This window comes from Condylostylus longicornis, unplaced genomic scaffold, assembly GCF_029603195.1.
Source record: "Condylostylus longicornis isolate FDR11 unplaced genomic scaffold, ASM2960319v2 ptg000180l, whole genome shotgun sequence".
NCBI lineage: Eukaryota > Metazoa > Arthropoda > Insecta > Diptera > Dolichopodidae > Condylostylus > Condylostylus longicornis.
Window position 1 is genome coordinate 393,311 of NW_026578148.1, and position 19,870 is coordinate 413,180.

Below are 19,870 nucleotides of genomic sequence, written 5' to 3' on the forward strand. Positions count from 1 at the left end.
TTTCATCTTTCAATTGTCATCGGTCATCTGTCAACTGTCATCTGTCATGTGTCATCTGTCATCTGTCATATGTCATCTGTCATCTGTCATCTGTCATCTGTCATCTGTCATCTGTCATCTGTCATCTATCATCTGTCATCTGTCATCTGTCATCTGTCATCTGTCATCTGTCATCTGTCATCTGTCATCTGTCATCTGTCATCTATTATCTGTCATCTGTTATCTGTTATCTGTCATCAGTTATCTGTTGTCTATTATCTGTCATCTGTCATTTGCCATCTGTCATCTGTCAACTGTCATCTGTCATCTGTCATCTGTTGTCTGTCATCTGTCCTCTGTCATCTGTGATCTGTGATCTGTCATCTGTCATCTGCCATCTGTCATCTGTCATCTGTCCTCTGTCATCTGTGATCTGTCATCTGTCATCTGCCATCTGTCATCTTTCATCTGTCATCTGTCATCTGTCATCTGTCATCTGTCACCCATTATCTGTCATCTGTTATCTGTCATCTATCATCTGTCACCCATTATCTGTCATCTGTTATCTGTCATCTGTCATCAGTCATCTGTAATCTATTATCTGTTATCCGTCATCTGTCATCTGTCATCTATCAACTGTCATCTGTCATTTGTCCAATTATCTGTCATCTGTTATCTGTCATCTGTCATCAGTCATTGTAATCTATTATCTGTTATGAGTCATCTGTCATTTGTCATCTGTCATCTGTCATCTACCAACTGTCATCTGTCATCTGTCATCTGTCATCTGCCACTGTCATCTGTCACCCATTATCTGTCATCTGTTATTTGTCATCTGTCATCAGTCATCTGTTATCTGTCATTTGTCATCTGTCATCTGTCATCTGTCATCTGTCATCTGTCATCTGTCACCCATTATCTGTCATCTGTTATCTGTCATCTGTCATCTGACATCTGTCATCTGTCATTTGTCATTTGCCATCTGTCATCTGTGATCTTTCAGCTGTCATCGGTCATCTGTCATCTGTCATCTGTTATCTATAATCTGTTATCTGTCATCTGTCAACTGTTATCTGTCATCTGTCATTTGTCATCTGTCATCTATTATTTGTCATCTGTTATCTGTCATCTTTCATCAAGCATCTGTTATCTGTCATCTGTCATTTGCCACCTGTCATCTGTCATCTGTCATTTGTCATCTGTCATCTGTCATCTATCAACTGTCATCTGTCATCTGTCATCTGTCATCTGTCATCTGTCATCTATCAACTGTCATCTGTCATCTGTCATCTGTCATCTGTCACCCATTATCTGTCATCTGCCATCTGTCATCTGCCATCTGTCATCTGCCATCTGTCATCTGTAATCTATTATCTGTTATACGTCATCTGTCATTTGTCATCTGTCATTTGCCATCTGTCATCTGTCATCTGTCATCTGTCATCTGTCAACTGTCATCTGCCCTCTGTCATCTGTCGTCTGACATCTGTCATCTGCCATCTGCCATCTGTCATCTGTCACCCATTATCTGTCATCTGCTTTCTGTCATCTGTCAACTGTTATCCGTCATCTGTCATTTGTCATTTGTCATTTGTCACTTGTCATTTGTCATCTGTCATCTGTCATCTTTCAGCTGTCATCGGTCATCTATCATCTGTCATCTGTCATCTGTCATTTGTCATCTGTCATCTGTCATCTTTCATCTTTCAATTGTCATCGGTCATCTGTCAACTGTCATCTGTCATGTGTCATCTGTCATATGTCATCTGTCATCTGTCATCTGTCATCTGTCATCTGTCATCTGTCATCTGCCATCTGTCATCTGTCATCTATCATCTGTCATCTGTCATCTGTCATCTGTCATCTGTCATCTGTCATCTGTCATCTGTCATCTGTCATCTATTATCTGTCATCTGTTATCTGTTATCTGTCATCAGTTATCTGTTGTCTATTATCTGTCATCTGTCATTTGCCATCTGTCATCTGTCAACTGTCATCTGTCATCTGTCATCTGTCATCTGTTGTCTGTCATATGTCCTCTGTCATCTGTGATCTGTAATCTGTCATCTGTCATCTGCCATCTGTCATCTGTCATCTGTCATCTGTCATCTGTCATCTGTCATCTGTCATCTGTCATCTGTCACCCATTATCTGTCATCTGTTATCTGTCATCTGTCATCTGTCACCCATTATCTGTCATCTGTTATCTGTCATCTGTCATCAGTCATCTGTAATCTATTATCTGTTATCCGTCATCTGTCATCTGTCATCTATCAACTGTCATCTGTCATTTGTCCAATTATCTGTCATCTGTTATCTGTCATCTGTCATCTGCCATCTGTCATCTGTCACCCATTATCTGTCATCTGTTATTTGTCATCTGTCATCAGTCATCTGCAATCTGTCATCTGTAATCTATTATCTGTTATCCGTCATCTGTCATTTGTCATCTGTCATTTGCCATCTGTCATCTGTCATCTGTCATCTGTCATCTGTCATCTGTCAAATGTCATCTGCCATCTGTCATCTGTCGTCTGTCATCTATCATCTGCCATCTGCCATCTGTCATCTGTCACCCATTATCTGTCATCTGCTTTCTGTCATCTGTCATCTGTTATCCGTCATCTGTCATTTGTCATTTGTCATTTGTCACTTGTCATTTGTCATCTGTCATCTGCCATCTGTCATCTGCAATCTGTCATCTGTAATCTATTATCTGTTATCCGTCATCTGTCATTTGTCATCTGTCATTTGCCATCTGTCATCTATCATCTGTCATCTGTCATCTGTCATTTGTCATCTGTCATCTGTCATCTTTCATCTTTCAATTGTCATCGGTCATCTGTCAACTGTCATCTGTCATGTGTCATTTGTCATCTGTCATATGTCATCTGTCATCTGTCATCTGTCATCTGTCATCTGTCATCTGTCATCTATCATCTGTCATCTGTCATCTGTCATCTGTCATCTGTCATCTATTATCTGTCATCTGTTATCTGTTATCTGTCATCAGTTATCTGTTGTCTATTATCTGTCATCTGTCATTTGCCATCTGTCATCTGTCAACTGTCATCTGTCATCTGTCATCTGTCATCTGTTGTCTGTCATCTGTCCTCTGTCATCTGTGATCTGTGATCTGTCATCTGTCATCTGCCATCTGTCATCTGTCATCTGTCATCTGTTATCTGTCATCTGTCATCTGTCATCTGTCATCTGTCATCTGTCATCTGTCACCCATTATCTGTCATCTGTTATCTGTCATCTGTCATCTGTCACCCATTATCTGTCATCTGTTATCTGTCATCTGTCATCAGTCATCTGTAATCTATTATCTGTTATCCGTCATCTGTCATCTATCAACTGTCATCTGTCATTTGTCCAATTATCTGTCATCTGTTATCTGTCATCAGTCATCTGTAATCTATTATCTGTTATGAGTCATCTGTCATTTGTCATCTGTCATCTGTCATCTACCAACTGTCATCTGTCATCTGTCATCTGTCATCTGCCATCTGTCATCTGTCACCCATTATCTGTCATCTGTTATTTGTCATCTGTCATCAGTCATCTGTTATCTGTCATCTGTCAACTGTTATCTGTCATCTGTCATTTGTCATCTGTCATCTATTATTTGTCATCTGTTATCTGTCATCTTTCATCAGTCATCTGTTATCTGTCATCTGTCATTTGCCACATGTCATCTGTCATCTGTCATTTGTCATCTGTCATCTGTCATCTATCAACTGTCATCTGTCATCTGTCATCTGTCATCTATCAACTGTCATCTGTCATCTGTCATCTGTCATCTGTCACCCATTATCTGTCATCTGCCATCTGTCATCTGCAATCTGTCTTCTGTAATCTATTATCTGTTATCCGTCATCTGTCATTTGTCATCTGTCATTTGCCATCTGTCATCTGTCATCTGTCATCTGTCATCTGTCATCTGTCAACTGTCATCTGCCATCTGTCATCTGTCGTCTGTCATCTGCCATCTGCCATCTGTCATCTGTCATTTGTCATCTGTCATCTGTCATCTTTCATCTTTCAATTGTCATCGGTCATCTGTCAACTGTCATCTGTCATCTGTCATCTGTCATATGTCATCTGTCATCTGTCATCTGTCATCTGTCATCTGTCATCTGTCATCTGTCATCTGTCATCTATCATCTGTCATCTGTCATCTGTCATCTGTCATCTGTCATCTGTCATTTGCCCTCTGTGTTCTGTCAACTGTCATCTGTCATCTGTCATCTGTCATCTGTTGTCTGTCATCTGTCCTCTGTCATCTGTGATCTGTGATCTGTCATCTGTCATCTGCCATCTGTCATCTGTCATCTGTCATCTGTCATCTGTCATCTGTCATCTGTCATCTGTCATCTGTCATCTGTCACCCATTATCTGTCATCTGTTATCTGTCATCTGTCATCTGTCACCCATTATCTGTCATCTGTTATCTGTCATCTGTCATCAGTCATCTGTAATCTATTATCTGTTATCCGTCATCTGTCATCTGTCATCTATCAACTGTCATCTGTCATTTGTCCAATTATCTGTCATCTGTTATCTGTCATCTGTCATCAGTCATCTGTAATCTATTATCTGTTATGAGTCATCTGTCATTTGTCATCTGTCATCTGTCATCTACCAACTGTCATCTGTCATCTGTCATCTGTCATCTGCCATCTGTCATCTGTCACCCATTATCTGTCATCTGTTATTTGTCATCTGTCATCAGTCATCTGTTATCTGTCATCTGTCATCTGTCATCTGTCATCTGTCATCTGTCACCCATTATCTGTCATCTGGTATCTGTCATCTGTCATCTGACATCTGTCATCTGTCATTTGTCATTTGCCATCTGTCATCTGTCATCTTTCAGCTGTCATCGGTCATCTGTCATCTGTCATCTGTTATCTATAATCTGTTATCTGTCATCTGTCAACTGTTATCTGTCATCTGTCATTTGTCACCTGTCATCTGTCATCTATTATTTGTCATCTGTTATCTGTCATCTTTCATCAGTCATCTGTTATCTGTCATCTGTCATTTGCCACCTGTCATCTGTCATCTGTCATTTGTCATCTGTCATCTGTCATCTATCAACTGTCATCTGTCATCTGTTATCTGTCATCTGTCATCTGTCATCTGTCATCTGTCATCTGTCATCTGTCATCTGTCATCTGTCATCTGTCATCTGTCATCTGTCATCTGTAATCTGTCATCTATTATCTGTCATCTGTTATCTGTTATCTGTCATCAGTTATCTGTTGTCTATTATCTGTCATCTGTCATTTGCCATCTGTCATCTGTCAACTGTCATCTGTCATCTGTCATCTGTCATCTGTTGTCTGTCATCTGTCCTCTGTCATCTGTGATCTGTGATCTGTCATCTGTCATCTGCCATCTGTCATCTGTCATCTGTCATCTGTCATCTGTCATCTGTCATCTGTCATCTGTCATCTGTCACCCATTATCTGTCATCTGTTATCTGTCATCTGTCATCAGTCATCTGTAATCTTGTATCTGTTATCCGTCATCTGTCATCTGTCATCTATCAACTGTCATCTGTCATCTGTCATCTGTCATCCATCATCTGTCATCTGTCAACTGCCATCTGTCATCTGCCATCTGTCACCCATTATCTGTCACCTGTTATCTGTCATCTGTCATCAGTCATATGTTATCTGTTATCTGTCATCTGTCATCTGTTATCTGTCATTTGTCATCTGAGATGTGTTATCTGTCTTTTGTCACCCATTATCTGTCATCTCTTATCTGTCATCTGTCATCTGTTATCTGTCATCTTTCATTTGTCATTTGTCATTTGTCATCTGTCATCTGTCATCTTTCAGCTGTTATCCGTCATCTGTCATCTGTCATCTATAATCTGTTATCTGTCATCTGTCAACTGTTATCTGTCATCTGTTATCTGTCATCTGTCATCTGTCATCTGTCATCTGTCAACTGTCATCTGCCAACTGTCATCTGTCATCTGTCACCCATTATCTGTCATCTGCTTTCTGTCATCTGTTATCCGTCATCTGTCATTTGTCATTTGTCATTTGTCACTTGTGATTTGTCATTTGTCATCTGTCATCTGTCATCTTTCAGCTGTCATCGGTCTTCTATCATCTGTCATCTGTCATCTGTCATTTGCCATCTGTCATCTGTCATCTGTCATCTGTCATCTTTCAATTGTCATCGGTCATCTGTCAACTGTCATCTGTCATGTGTCATCTGTCATCTGTCATATGTCATCTGTCATCTGTCATCTGTCAACTGCCATTTGTCATCTGTCATTTGTCACCCATTATCTGTCATCTGTTATTTGTCATCTGTCATCAGTCATCTGTGATCTGTGATCTGTCATCTGTCATCTGCCATCTGTCATCTGTCATCTGTCATCTGTCATCTGTCATCTGTCATCTGTCATCTGTCATCTGTCATCTGTCATCTGTCACCCATTATCTGTCATCTGTTATCTGTCATCTGTCATCTGTCACCCATTATCTGTCATCTGTTATCTGTCATCTGTCATCAGTCATCTGTAATCTATTATCTGTTATCCGTCATCTGTCATCTGTCATCTATCAACTGTCATCTGTCATTTGTCCAATTATCTGTCATCTGTTATCTGTCATCTGTCATCAGTCATCTGTAATCTATTATCTGTTATGAGTCATCTGTCATTTGTCATCTGTCATCTGTCATCTACCAACTGTCATCTGTCATCTGTCATCTGTCATCTGCCATCTGTCATCTGTCACCCATTATCTGTCATCTGTTATTTGTCATCTGTCATCAGTCATCTGTTATCTGTCATCTGTCAACTGTTATCTGTCATCTGTCATTTGTCATCTGTCATCTATTATTTGTCATCTGTTATCTGTCATCTTTCATCAGTCATCTGTTATCTGTCATCTGTCATTTGCCACCTGTCATCTGTCATCTGTCATTTGTCATCTGTCATCTGTCATCTATCAACTGTCATCTGTCATCTGTCATCTGTCATCTATCAACTGTCATCTGTCATCTGTCATCTGTCATCTGTCACCCATTATCTGTCATCTGCCATCTGTCATCTGCAATCTGTCATCTGTAATCTATTATCTGTTATCCGTCATCTGTCATTTGTCATCTGTCATTTGCCATCTGTCATCTGTCATCTGTCATCTGTCATCTGTCATCTGTCAACTGTCATCTGCCATCTGTCATCTGTCGTCTGTCATCTGCCATCTGCCATCTGTCATCTGTCATCTGCTTTCTGTCATCTGTCATCTGTTATCCGTCATCTGTCATTTGTCATTTGTCATTTGTCACTTGTCATTTGTCATTTGTCATCTGTCATCTGCCATCTGTCATCTGCAATCTGTCATCTGTAATCTATTATCTGTTATCCGTCATCTGTCATTTGTCATCTGTCATTTGCCATCTGTCATCTATCATCTGTCATCTGTCATTTGTCATCTGTCATCTGTCATCTTTCATCTTTCAATTGTCATCGGTCATCTGTCAACTGTCATCTGTCATGTGTCATCTGTCATCTGTCATATGTCATCTGTCATCTGTCATCTGTCATCTGTCATCTGTCATCTGTCATCTGTCATCTGTCATCTGTCATCTGTCATCTATCATCTGTCATCTGTCATCTGTCATCTGTCATCTGTCATCTGTCATCTGTCATCTGTCATCTGTCATCTGTCATCTATTATCTGTCATCTGTTATCTGTTATCTGTCATCAGTTATCTGTTGTCTATTATCTGTCATCTGTCTTTTGCCCTCTGTGTTCTGTCAACTGTCATCTGTCATCTGTCATCTGTCATCTGTTGTCTGTCATCTGTCCTCTTACATCTGTGATCTGTGATCTGTCATCTGTCATCTGCCATCTGTCATCTGTCATCTGTCATCTGTCATCTGTCATCTGTCATCTGTCATCTGTCATCTGTCATCTGTCATCTGTCACCCATTATCTGTCATCTGTTATCTGTCATCTGTCATCTGTCACCCATTATCTGTCATCTGTTATCTGTCATCTGTCATCAGTCATCTGTAATCTATTATCTGTTATCCGTCATCTGTCATCTGTCATCTATCAACTGTCATCTGTCATTTGTCCAATTATCTGTCATCTGTTATCTGTCATCTGTCATCAGTCATCTGTAATCTATTATCTGTTATGAGTCATCTGTCATTTGTCATCTGTCATCTGTCATCTACCAACTGTCATCTGTCATCTGTCATCTGTCATCTGCCATCTGTCATCTGTCACCCATTATCTGTCATCTGTTATTTGTCATCTGTCATCAGTCATCTGTTATCTGTCATCTGTCATCTGTCATCTGTCATCTGTCATCTGTCACCCATTATCTGTCATCTGGTATCTGTCATCTGTCATCTGACATCTGTCATCTGTCATTTGTCATTTGCCATCTGTCATCTGTCATCTTTCAGCTGTCATCGGTCATCTGTCATCTGTCATCTGTTATCTATAATCTGTTATCTGTCATCTGTCAACTGTTATCTGTCATCTGTCATTTGTCATCTGTCATCTGTCATCTATTATTTGTCATCTGTTATCTGTCATTTTTCATCAGTCATCTGTTATCTGTCATCTGTCATTTGTCATCTGTCATCTGTCATCTATCAACTGTCATCTGTCATCTGTCATCTGTCATCTGTCATCTGTCATCTGTCATCTGTCATCTGTCATCTGTCATCTGTCATCTGTCATCTGTCATCTGTCATGTGTCATCTATCATCTGTCATCTGTCATCTGTCATCTGTCATCTGTCATCTGTCATCTGTCATCTGTAATCTGTCATCTATTATCTGTCATCTGTTATCTGTTATCTGTCATCAGTTATCTGTTGTCTATTATCTGTCATCTGTCATTTGCCATCTGTCATCTGTCAACTGTCATCTGTCATCTGTCATCTGTCATCTGTTGTCTGTCATCTGTCCTCTGTCATCTGTGATCTGTGATCTGTCATCTGTCATTTGCCATCTGTCATCTGTCATCTGTCATCTGTCATCTGTCATCTGTCATCTGTCATCTGTCACCCATTATCTGTCATCTGTTATCTGTCATCTGTCATCAGTCATCTGTAATCTTGTATCTGTTATCCGTCATCTGTCATCTGTCATCTATCAACTGTCATCTGTCATCTGTCATCTGTCATCCATCATCTGTCATCTGTCAACTGCCATCTGTCATCTGCCATCTGTCACCCATTATCTGTCACCTGTTATCTGTCATCTGTCATCAGTCATATGTTATCTGTTATCTGTCATCTGTCATCTGTTATCTGTCATTTGTCATCTGAGATGTGTTATCTGTCTTTTGTCACCCATTATCTGTCATCTCTTATCTGTCATCTGTCATCTGTTATCTGTCATCTTTCATTTGTCATTTGTCATTTGTCATCTGTCATCTGTCATCTTTCAGCTGTTATCCGTCATCTGTCATCTGTCATCTATAATCTGTTATCTGTCATCTGTCAACTGTTATCTGTCATCTGTTATCTGTCATCTGTCATCTGTCATCTGTCATCTGTCATCTGTCATCTGTCATCTGTCATCTGTCAACTGTCATCTGCCAACTGTCATCTGTCATCTGTCACCCATTATCTGTCATCTGCTTTCTGTCATCTGTTATCCGTCATCTGTCATTTGTCATTTGTCATTTGTCATTTGTCACTTGTCATTGGTCATTTGTCATCTGTCATCTGTCATCTTTCAGCTGTCATCGGTCTTCTATCATCTGTCATCTGTCATCTGTCATTTGCCATCTGTCATCTGTCATCTGTCATCTGTCATCTTTCAATTGTCATCGGTCATCTGTCAACTGTCATCTGTCATGTGTCATCTGTCATCTGTCATATGTCATCTGTCATCTGTCATCTGTCAACTGCCATCTGTCATCTGTCATTTGTCACCCATTATCTGTCATCTGTTATTTGTCATCTGTCATCAGTCATCTGCAATCTGTCATCTGTAATCTATTATCTGTTATCCGTCATCTGTCATTTGTCATCTGTCATTTGCCATCTGTCATCTGTCATCTGTCATCTGTCATCTGTCATCTGTCAACTGTCATCTGCCATCTGTCATCTGTCGTCTGTCATCTGTCATCTGCCATCTGCCATCTGTCATCTGTCACCCATTATCTGTCATCTGCTTTCTGTCATCTGTCATCTGTTATCCGTCATCTGTCATTTGTCATTTGTCATTTGTCACTTGTCATTTGTCATTTGTCATCTGTCATCTGCCATCTGTCATCTGCAATCTGTCATCTGTAATCTATTATCTGTTATCCGTCATCTGTCATTTGTCATCTGTCATTTGCCATCTGTCATCTATCATCTGTCATCTGCCATCTGTCATTTGTCATCTGTCATCTGTCATCTTTCATCTTTCAATTGTCATCGGTCATCTGTCAACTGTCATCTGTCATGTGTCATCTGTCATATGTCATCTGTCATCTGTCATCTGTCATCTTTCAGCTGTCATCGGTCATCTATCATCTGTCATCTGTCATTTGTCATCTGTCATCTGTCATCTTTCATCTTTCAATTGTCATCGGTCATCTGTCAACTGTCATCTGTCATGTGTCATCTGTCATCTGTCATATGTCATCTGTCATCTGTCATCTGTCATCTGTCATCTGTCATCTGTCATCTATCATCTGTCATCTGTCATCTGTCATCTGTCATCTGTCATCTATTATCTGTCATCTGTTATCTGTTATCTGTCATCAGTTATCTGTTGTCTATTATCTGTCATCTGTCATTTGCCATCTGTCATCTGTCAACTGTCATCTGTCATCTGTCATCTGTCATCTGTTGTCTGTCATCTGTCCTCTGTCATCTGTGATCTGTGATCTGTCATCTGCCATCTGTCATCTGTCATCTGTCATCTGTCATCTGTCATCTGTCATCTGTCATCTGTCATCTGTCACCCATTATCTGTCATCTGTTATCTGTCATCTGTCATCTGTCACCCATTATCTGTCATCTGTTATCTGTCATCTGTCATCAGTCATCTGTAATCTATTATCTGTTATCCGTCATCTGTCATCTGTCATCTATCAACTGTCATCTGTCATTTGTCCAATTATCTGTCATCTGTTATCTGTCATCTGTCATCAGTCATCTGTAATCTATTATCTGTTATGAGTCATCTGTCATTTGTCATCTGTCATCTGTCATTTACCAACTGTCATCTGTCATCTGTCATCTGTCATCTGCCATCTGTCATCTGTCACCCATTATCTGTCATCTGTTATTTGTCATCTGTCATCAGTCATCTGTTATCTGTCATCTGTCATCTGTTATCTGTCATCTGTCATCTGTCATCTGTCATCTGTCAACTGTCATCTGCCATCTGTCATCTGTCGTCTGTCATCTGCCATCTGCCATCTGTCATCTGTCACCCATTATCTGTCATCTGCTTTCTGTCATCTGTCATCTGTTATCCGTCATCTGTCATTTGTCATTTGTCATTTGTCACTTGTCATTTGTCATTTGTCATCTGTCATCTGCCATCTGTCATCTGCAATCTGTCATCTGTAATCTATTATCTGTTATCCGTCATCTGTCGTTTGTCATCTGTCATTTGCCATCTGTCATCTATCACCTTCATCTGTCATCTGTCATTTGTCATCTGTCATCTGTCATCTTTCATCTTTCAATTGTCATCGGTCATCTGTCAACTGTCATCTGTCATGTGTCATCTGTCATCTGTCATATGTCATCTGTCATCTGTCATCTGTCATCTGTCATCTGTCATCTATCATCTGTCATCTGTCATCTATCATCTGTCATCTGTCATCTGTCATCTGTCATCTGTCATCTGTCATCTGTCATCTGTCATCTATTATCTGTCATCTGTTATCTGTTATCTGTCATCAGTTATCTGTTGTCTATTATCTGTCATCTGTCATTTGCCCTCTGTGTTCCGTCAACTGTCATCTGTCATCTGTCATCTGTCATCTGTCATCTGTCATCTGTTGTCTGTCATCTGTCCTCTGTCATCTGTGATCTGTGATCTGTCATCTGCCATCTGTCATCTGTCATCTGTCATCTGTCATCTGTCATCTGTCATCTGTCATCTGTCATCTGTCATCTGTCATCTGTCATCTGTCATCTGTCATCTGTCACCCATTATCTGTCATCTGTTATCTGTCATCTGTCATCTGTCACCCATTATCTGTCATCTGTTATCTGTCATCTGTCATCAGTCATCTGTAATCTATTATCTGTTATCCGTCATCTGTCATCTGTCATCTATCAACTGTCATCTGTCATTTGTCCAATTATCTGTCATCTGTTATCTGTCATCTGTCATCAGTCATCTGTAATCTATTATCTGTTATGAGTCATCTGTCATTTGTCATCTGTCATCTGTCATCTACCAACTGTCATCTGTCATCTGTCATCTGTCATCTGCCATCTGTCATCTGTCACCCATTATCTGTCATCTGTTATTTGTCATCTGTCATCAGTCATCTGTTACCTGTCATCTGTCATCTGTCATCTGTCATCTGTCATCTGTCACCCATTATCTGTCATCTGGTATCTGTCATCTGTCATCTGACATCTGTCATCTGTCATTTGTCATTTGCCATCTGTCATCTGTCATGTTTCAGCTGTCATCGGTCATCTGTCATCTGTCATCTGTTATCTATAATCTGTTATCTGTCATCTGTCAACTGTTATCTGTCATCTGTCATTTGTCATCTGTCATCTGTCATCTATTATTTGTCATCTGTTATCTGTCATCTTTCATCAGTCATCTGTTATCTGTCATCTGTCATTTTCCACCTGTCATCTGTCATCTGTCATTTGTCATCTGTCATCTGTCATCTATCAACTGTCATCTGTCATCTGTCATCTGTCATCTGTCATCTGTCATCTGTCATCTGTCATCTATCATCTGTCATGTGTCATCTATCATCTGTCATCTGTCATCTGTCATCTGTCATCTGTCATCTGTCATCTGTCATCTGTCATCTGTAATCTGTCATCTATTATCTGTCATCTGTTATCTGTTATCTGTCATCAGTTATCTGTTGTCTATTATCTGTCATCTGTCATTTGCCATCTGTCATCTGTCAACTGTCATCTGTCATCTGTCATCTGTCATCTGTTGTCTGTCATCTGTCCTCTGTCATCTGTGATCTGTGATCTGTCATCTGTCATATGCCATCTGTCATCTGTCATCTGTCATCTGTCATCTGTCATCTGTCATCTGTCACCCATTATCTGTCATCTGTTATCTGTCATCTGTCATCAGTCATCTGTAATCTTGTATCTGTTATCCGTCATCTGTCATCTGTCATCTATCAACTGTCATCTGTCATCTGTCATCTGTCATCCATCATCTGTCATCTGTCAACTGCCATCTGTCATCTGCCATCTGTCACCCATTATCTGTCACCTGTTATCTGTCATCTGTCATCAGTCATATGTTATCTGTTATCTGTCATCTGTCATCTGTTATCTGTCATTTGTCATCTGAGATGTGTTATCTGTCTTTTGTCACCCATTATCTGTCATCTGTTATCTGTCATCTGTCATCTGTTATCTGTCATCTTTCATTTGTCATTTGTCATTTGTCATCTGTCATCTGTCATCTTTCAGCTGTTATCCGTCATCTGTCATCTGTCATCTATAATCTGTTATCTGGCATCTGTCAACTGTTATCTGTCATCTCTCATCCGTCATCTGTTATCTGTCATCTGTCATTTGCCATCTGTCATCTGTCATCTATCATCTGGCATCTGTCATTTGTCATCTGTCATCTGTCATCTGTCAACTGTCAACTGTCATCTGCCAACTGTCATCTGTCATCTGTCATCTGTCACCCATTATCTGTCATCTGCTTTCTGTCATCTGTTATCCGTCATCTGTCATTTGTCATTTGTCATTTGTCACTTGTCATTTGTCATTTGTCATCTGTCATCTGTCATCTTTCAGCTGTCATCGGTCTTCTATCATCTGTCATCTGTCATCTGTCATTTGCCATCTGTCATCTGTCATCTGTCATCTGTCATCTTTCAATTGTCATCGGTCATCTGTCAACTGTCATCTGTCATGTGTCATCTGTCATCTGTCATATGTCATCTGTCATCTGTCATCTGTCAACTGCCATCTGTCATCTGTCATTTGTCACCCATTATCTGTCACCTGTTATCTGTCATCTGTCATCAGTCATATGTTATCTGTTATCTGTCATCTGTCATCTGCCATCTGTCATCTGTCATCTGTCATCTGTCATCTGTCATCTGTCACCCATTATCTGTCATCTGTTTTTTGTCATCTGTCATTTTTCATTTGTCATTTGTCTTTTGTCATCTGTCATCTGTCATCTTTCGGCTGTCATCGATCATCTGTCATCAGTCATCTATAATCTGTTATCTGTCATCTGTCAACTGTTATCTGTCATCTCTCATCAGTCATCTGTTATCTGTCATCTGTCATTTGCCATCTGTCATCTGTCATCTGTCATCTGGCACCTGTCATGTGTCATCTGCCATCTGTCATCTGTCATCTGTCATCTGTCATCTGTCACCCATTATCTGTCATCTGTTATCTGTCATCTGTCATCTGTCATCTGTCATCTGTCATCTGTCATCTGTCATCTGTCAACTGCCATCTGTCATCTGCCATTTGTCATCTGTCATCTGTCATCTGTCACCCATTATCTGTCATCTGTTATCTGTCATATGTCATCAGTCATCTGTAATCTATTATCTGTTATCCGTCATCTGTCATTTGTCATCTGTCATCTGTCATCTATCAACTGTCATCTGTCATCTGTCATCTGTCATCTGTCATCTGTCATCTGTCGTCTGTCATCTGTCATCTGTCATCTGTCAACTGCCATCTGTCATCTGTCATCTGTCATCTGTCACCCATTATCTGTCATCTGTTATCTGTCATCTGTCATCTGTCATCAGTCATATGTTATCTGTTATCTGTCATCTGTCATCTGCCATCTGTCATCTGTCATCTGCCATTTGTCATCTGTCATCTGTCATCTGTCACCCATTATCTGTCATCTGTTATCTGTCATATGTCATCAGTCATCTGTAATCTATTATCTGTTATCCGTCATCTGTCATTTGTCATCTGTCATCTGTCATCTATCAACTGTCATCTGTCATCTGTCATCTGTCATCTGTCATCTGTCATCTGTCATCTGTCATCTGTCATCTGTCATCTGTCAACTGCCATCTGTCATCTGTCATCTGCCATCTGTTACCCATTATCTGTCTTCTGTTATCTGTCGTCTGTCATCTGTTATCTATCATCTTTCATTTGTCATTTGTCATCTGTCATCTGTCATGTTTGAGCTGCCATCGGTCATCTGTCATCTGTCATCTGTCATCTGTCATCTATTATCTGTCCTCTGTTATCTGTCATCTCCCATCAGTCATCTGTAATCTATTATCTGTTATCCGTTATCTGTCATTTGTCATGTGTAATATATCAACTGTCATCTGTCATCTGTCATCCGTCATCTGTCATCTGTCAACTGCCATCTGTCATCTGCCATCTGTCACCCATTATCTGTCACCTGTTATCTGTCATCTGTCATCAGTCATTTGTTATCTGTTATTTGTCATCTGTCATCTGTCATCTGTCATCTGTCATCTGTCATCTGTCATCTGTCATCTGTCATCTGTCATCTGTCATCTGTCATTTGTCATCTGTCATCTGTCATCTGTTATCTGTCAACTTTCATCTGTCATCTGTCACCTGTCATCTGTCATGTGACATTTGTCATCTGTCATCTGTCATCTGTCATCTGTCATCTGTCATCTGTCATCTGTCATCTGTCATCTGTCATCTGTCATCTGTCATCTGTCATCTGTCATCTGTCATCTGTCATCTGTCATCTGTCATCTGTCATCTGTCATCTGTCATCTGTCATCTGTCATCTGTCATCTGTCATCTGTCATCCGTCATCTGCCATCTGCCATCTGCCATCTGTCATCTGTTATCTGTCATCTGTCATCTGTCATTTGTCATCTGTCACCTGTCATCTGTCATCTGTCATCTGTCATCTGTCATCTGTCATCCGTCATCTGCCATCCGTCATCTGTCATCTGTCATTTGTCATTTGTCATTTGTCATCTGTCATCTTTCAGCTGTCATCGGTCATCTGTCATCTGTCATCTGTTATCTGTTATCTGTCATCTGTCATCTGTCATCTGTCATCTGTTATCTGTCATCTGTCATCTGTCATCTGTCATCTGTCATCTGTCATCTGTCATCTGTCATTTGTCATCTGTCATCTGTCATCTGTCATCTGTCATCTGTCATCTGTCATCTGTCATCTGTCATCAGTCATCTGTTATCTGTTATCTGTCATCTGTCATCTGTCATCTGTCATCTGTCATCTGTCATCTGTCATCTGTCATCTGTCATCTGTCATCTGTCATCTGTGATCTGTCATCTGTCATCTGTCATCTGTCACCCATTATCTGTCATCTGTTATCTGTCATCTGACATCTGTCATCTGTCATTTGTCATTTGCCATCTGTCATCTGTCATCTTTCAGCTGTCATCGGTCATCTGTCATCTGTCATCTGTTATCTATAATATGTTATCTGTCATCTGTCAACTGTTATCTGTCATCTGTCATTTGTCATCTGTCATCTATTATTTGTCATCTGTTATCTGTCATCTTTCATCAGTCATCTGTTATCTGTCATCTGTCATTTGCCACCTGTCATCTGTCATCTGTCATTTGTCATCTGTCATCTGTCATCTATCAACTGTCATCTGTCATCTGTCATCTGTCATCTATCAACTGTCATCTGTCATCTGTCATCTGTCATCTGTCACAAATTATCTGTCATCTGCCATCTGTCATCTGTAATCTATTATCTGTTATCCGTCATCTGTCATTTGTCATCTGTCATTTGCCATCTGTCATCTGTCATCTGTCATCTGTCATCTGTCATCTGTCATCTGTCAACTGTCATCTGCCATCTGTCATCTGTCGTCTGTCATCTGTCATCTGCCATCTGAAATCTGTCATCTGTCACCCATTATCTGTCATCTGCTTTCTGTCATCTGTCATCTGTTATCCGTCATCTGTCATTTGTCATTTGTCATTTGTCATTTGTCATTTGTCACTTGTCATTTGTCATTTGTCATCTGTCATCTTTCAGCTGTCAACGGTCATCTATCATCTGTCATCTGTCATCTGTCATTTGTCATCTGTCATCTGTCATCTTTCATCTTTCAATTGTCATCGGTCATCTGTCAACTGTCATTTGTCATCTGTCATCTGTCATCTAGTTATCTGTTGTCTATTATCTGTCATCTGTCATTTGCCATCTGTCATCTGTCAACTGTCATCTGTCATCTGTCATCTGTTGTCTGTCATCTGTCCTCTGTCATCTGTGATCTGTGACCTGTCATCTGTCATCTGTCATCTGTCATCTGTCATCTGTCATCTGTCATCTGTCATCTGTCATCTGTCATCTGTCATCTGTCACCCATTATCTGTCATCTGTTATCTGTCATCTGTCATCAGTCATCTGTAATCTATTATCTGTTATCCGTCATCTGTCATCTATCAACTGTCATCTGTCACCTGTCATCTGTCATCTGTCATCCATCATCTGTCATCTGTCAACTGCCATCTGTCATCTGCCATCTGTCACCCATTATCTGTCACCTGGTATCTGTCATCTGTCATCAGTCATATGTTATCTGTTATCTGTCATCTGTCATCTGTTATCTGTCATTTGTCATCTGCCATGTGTTATCTGTCATTTGTCACCCATTATCTGTCATCTGTTATCTGTCATCTGTCATCTGTTATCTGTCATCTTTCATTTGTCATTTGTCATTTGTCATCTGTCATCTGTCATCTTTCAGTTGTTATCCGTCATCTGTCATCTGTCATCTGTCATCTATAATCTGTTATCTGTCATCTGTCAACTGTTATCTGTCATCTCTCATCAGTCATCTGTTATCTGTCATCTGTCATCTGGCATCTGTCATCTGTCATCTGTCATCTGTCATCTGTCAACTGTCATTTGTCATCTGTCACCCATTATCTGTCATCTGTTATCTGTCATCTGTCATCTGTCATCTTTCATCTGTCATCTGTCATTTGTCATCTGTCATCTGTCATCTGTCAACTGTCATCTGCCAACTGTCATCTGTCATCTGTCATCTGCCATCTGTCATCTGTCACCCATTATCTGTCATATGCTTTCTGTCATCTGTCATCTGTTATCCGTCATCTGTCATTTGTCATTTGTCATTTGTCATTTGTCACTTGTCATTTGTCATTTGTCATCTGTCATCTGTCATCTTTCAGCTGTCATCGGTCATCTATCATCTGTCATCTGTCATCTGTCATTTGCCATCTGTCATCTGTCATCTGTCATCTGTCATCTTTCAATTGTCATCGGTCATCTGTCAACTGTCATCTGTCATGTGTCATCTGTCATCTGTCATATGTCATCTGTCATCTGTCATCTGTCATCTGTCATCTGTCATCTGTCATCTGTCATCTGTCATCTGTCATCTGTTATCTGTCATCTGTCATCTGTCATCTGTCATCTGTCATGTGTCATCTATTATCTGTCATCTGTTATCTCTTATCTGTCATCAGTTATCTGTTGTCTATTATCTGTCATCTGTCATTTGCCATCTGTCATCTGTCATCTGCCAACTGTCATCTGTCATCTGTCATCTGTCATCTGTTGTCTGTCATCTGTCCTCTGTCATCTGTGATCTGTCATCTGTCATTTGCGATCTGTCATCTGTCATCTGTCATCTGTCATCTGTCATCTGTCATCTGTCATCTGTCATCTGTCACCCATTATCTGTCATCTGTTATCTGTCATCTGTCATCAGTCATATGTTATCTGTTATCTGTCATCTGTCATCTGCCATCTGTCATCTGTCATCTGTCACCCATTATCTGTCATCTGTTTTTTGTCATCTGTCATCTGTCATCAGTCATCTGTAATCTATAATCTGTTATCCGTCATCTGTCATCTGTCATCTGTCATCTATCAACTGTCATCTGTCATCTGTCATCTGTCATCTGTCATCCGTCATCTGTCATCTGTCAACTGACATCTGTCATCTGTCATCTGTCACCCATTATCTTTCACCTGTTATCTGTCATCTGTCATCAGTCATATGTTATCTGTTATCTGTCATCTGTCATCTGCCATCTGTCATCTGTCATCTGTCACCCATTATCTGTCATCTGTTTTTTGTCATCTGTCATCTGTTATCTGTCATCTTTCATTTGTCATTTGTCATTTGTCATTTGTCATCTGTCATCTGTCATCTTTCGGCTGTCATCGATCATCTGTCATCAGTCATCTATAATCTGTTATCTGTCATCTGTCAACTGTTATCTGTCATCTGTCATCAGTCATTTGTTATCTGTTATTTGTCATCTGTCTTCTGTCATCTGTCATCTGTCATCTGTCATCTGTCATCTGTCATCTGTCATCTATTATCTGTCATCTGTTATCTGTCAACTTTCATCTGTCATCTGTCATGTGACATTTGTCATCTGTCATCTGTCATCTGTCATCTGTCATCTGTCATCTGTCATCTGTCATCTGTCATCTGTCATCTGTCATCTGTCATCTGTCATCTGTCATCTGTCATCTGTCATCTGTCATCTGTCATCTGTCATCTGTCATCTGTCATCTGTCATCTGTCATCTGTCATCTGTCATCTGTCATCTGTCATCTGTCATCTGTCATCTATCAACTGTCATCTGTCATTTGTCCAATTATCTGTCATCTGTTATCTGTCATCTGTCATCTGTCAACTGTCATCCGTCATCTGTCATCTGTCATCTGTTATCTGTTATCTGTCATCTGTCATCTGT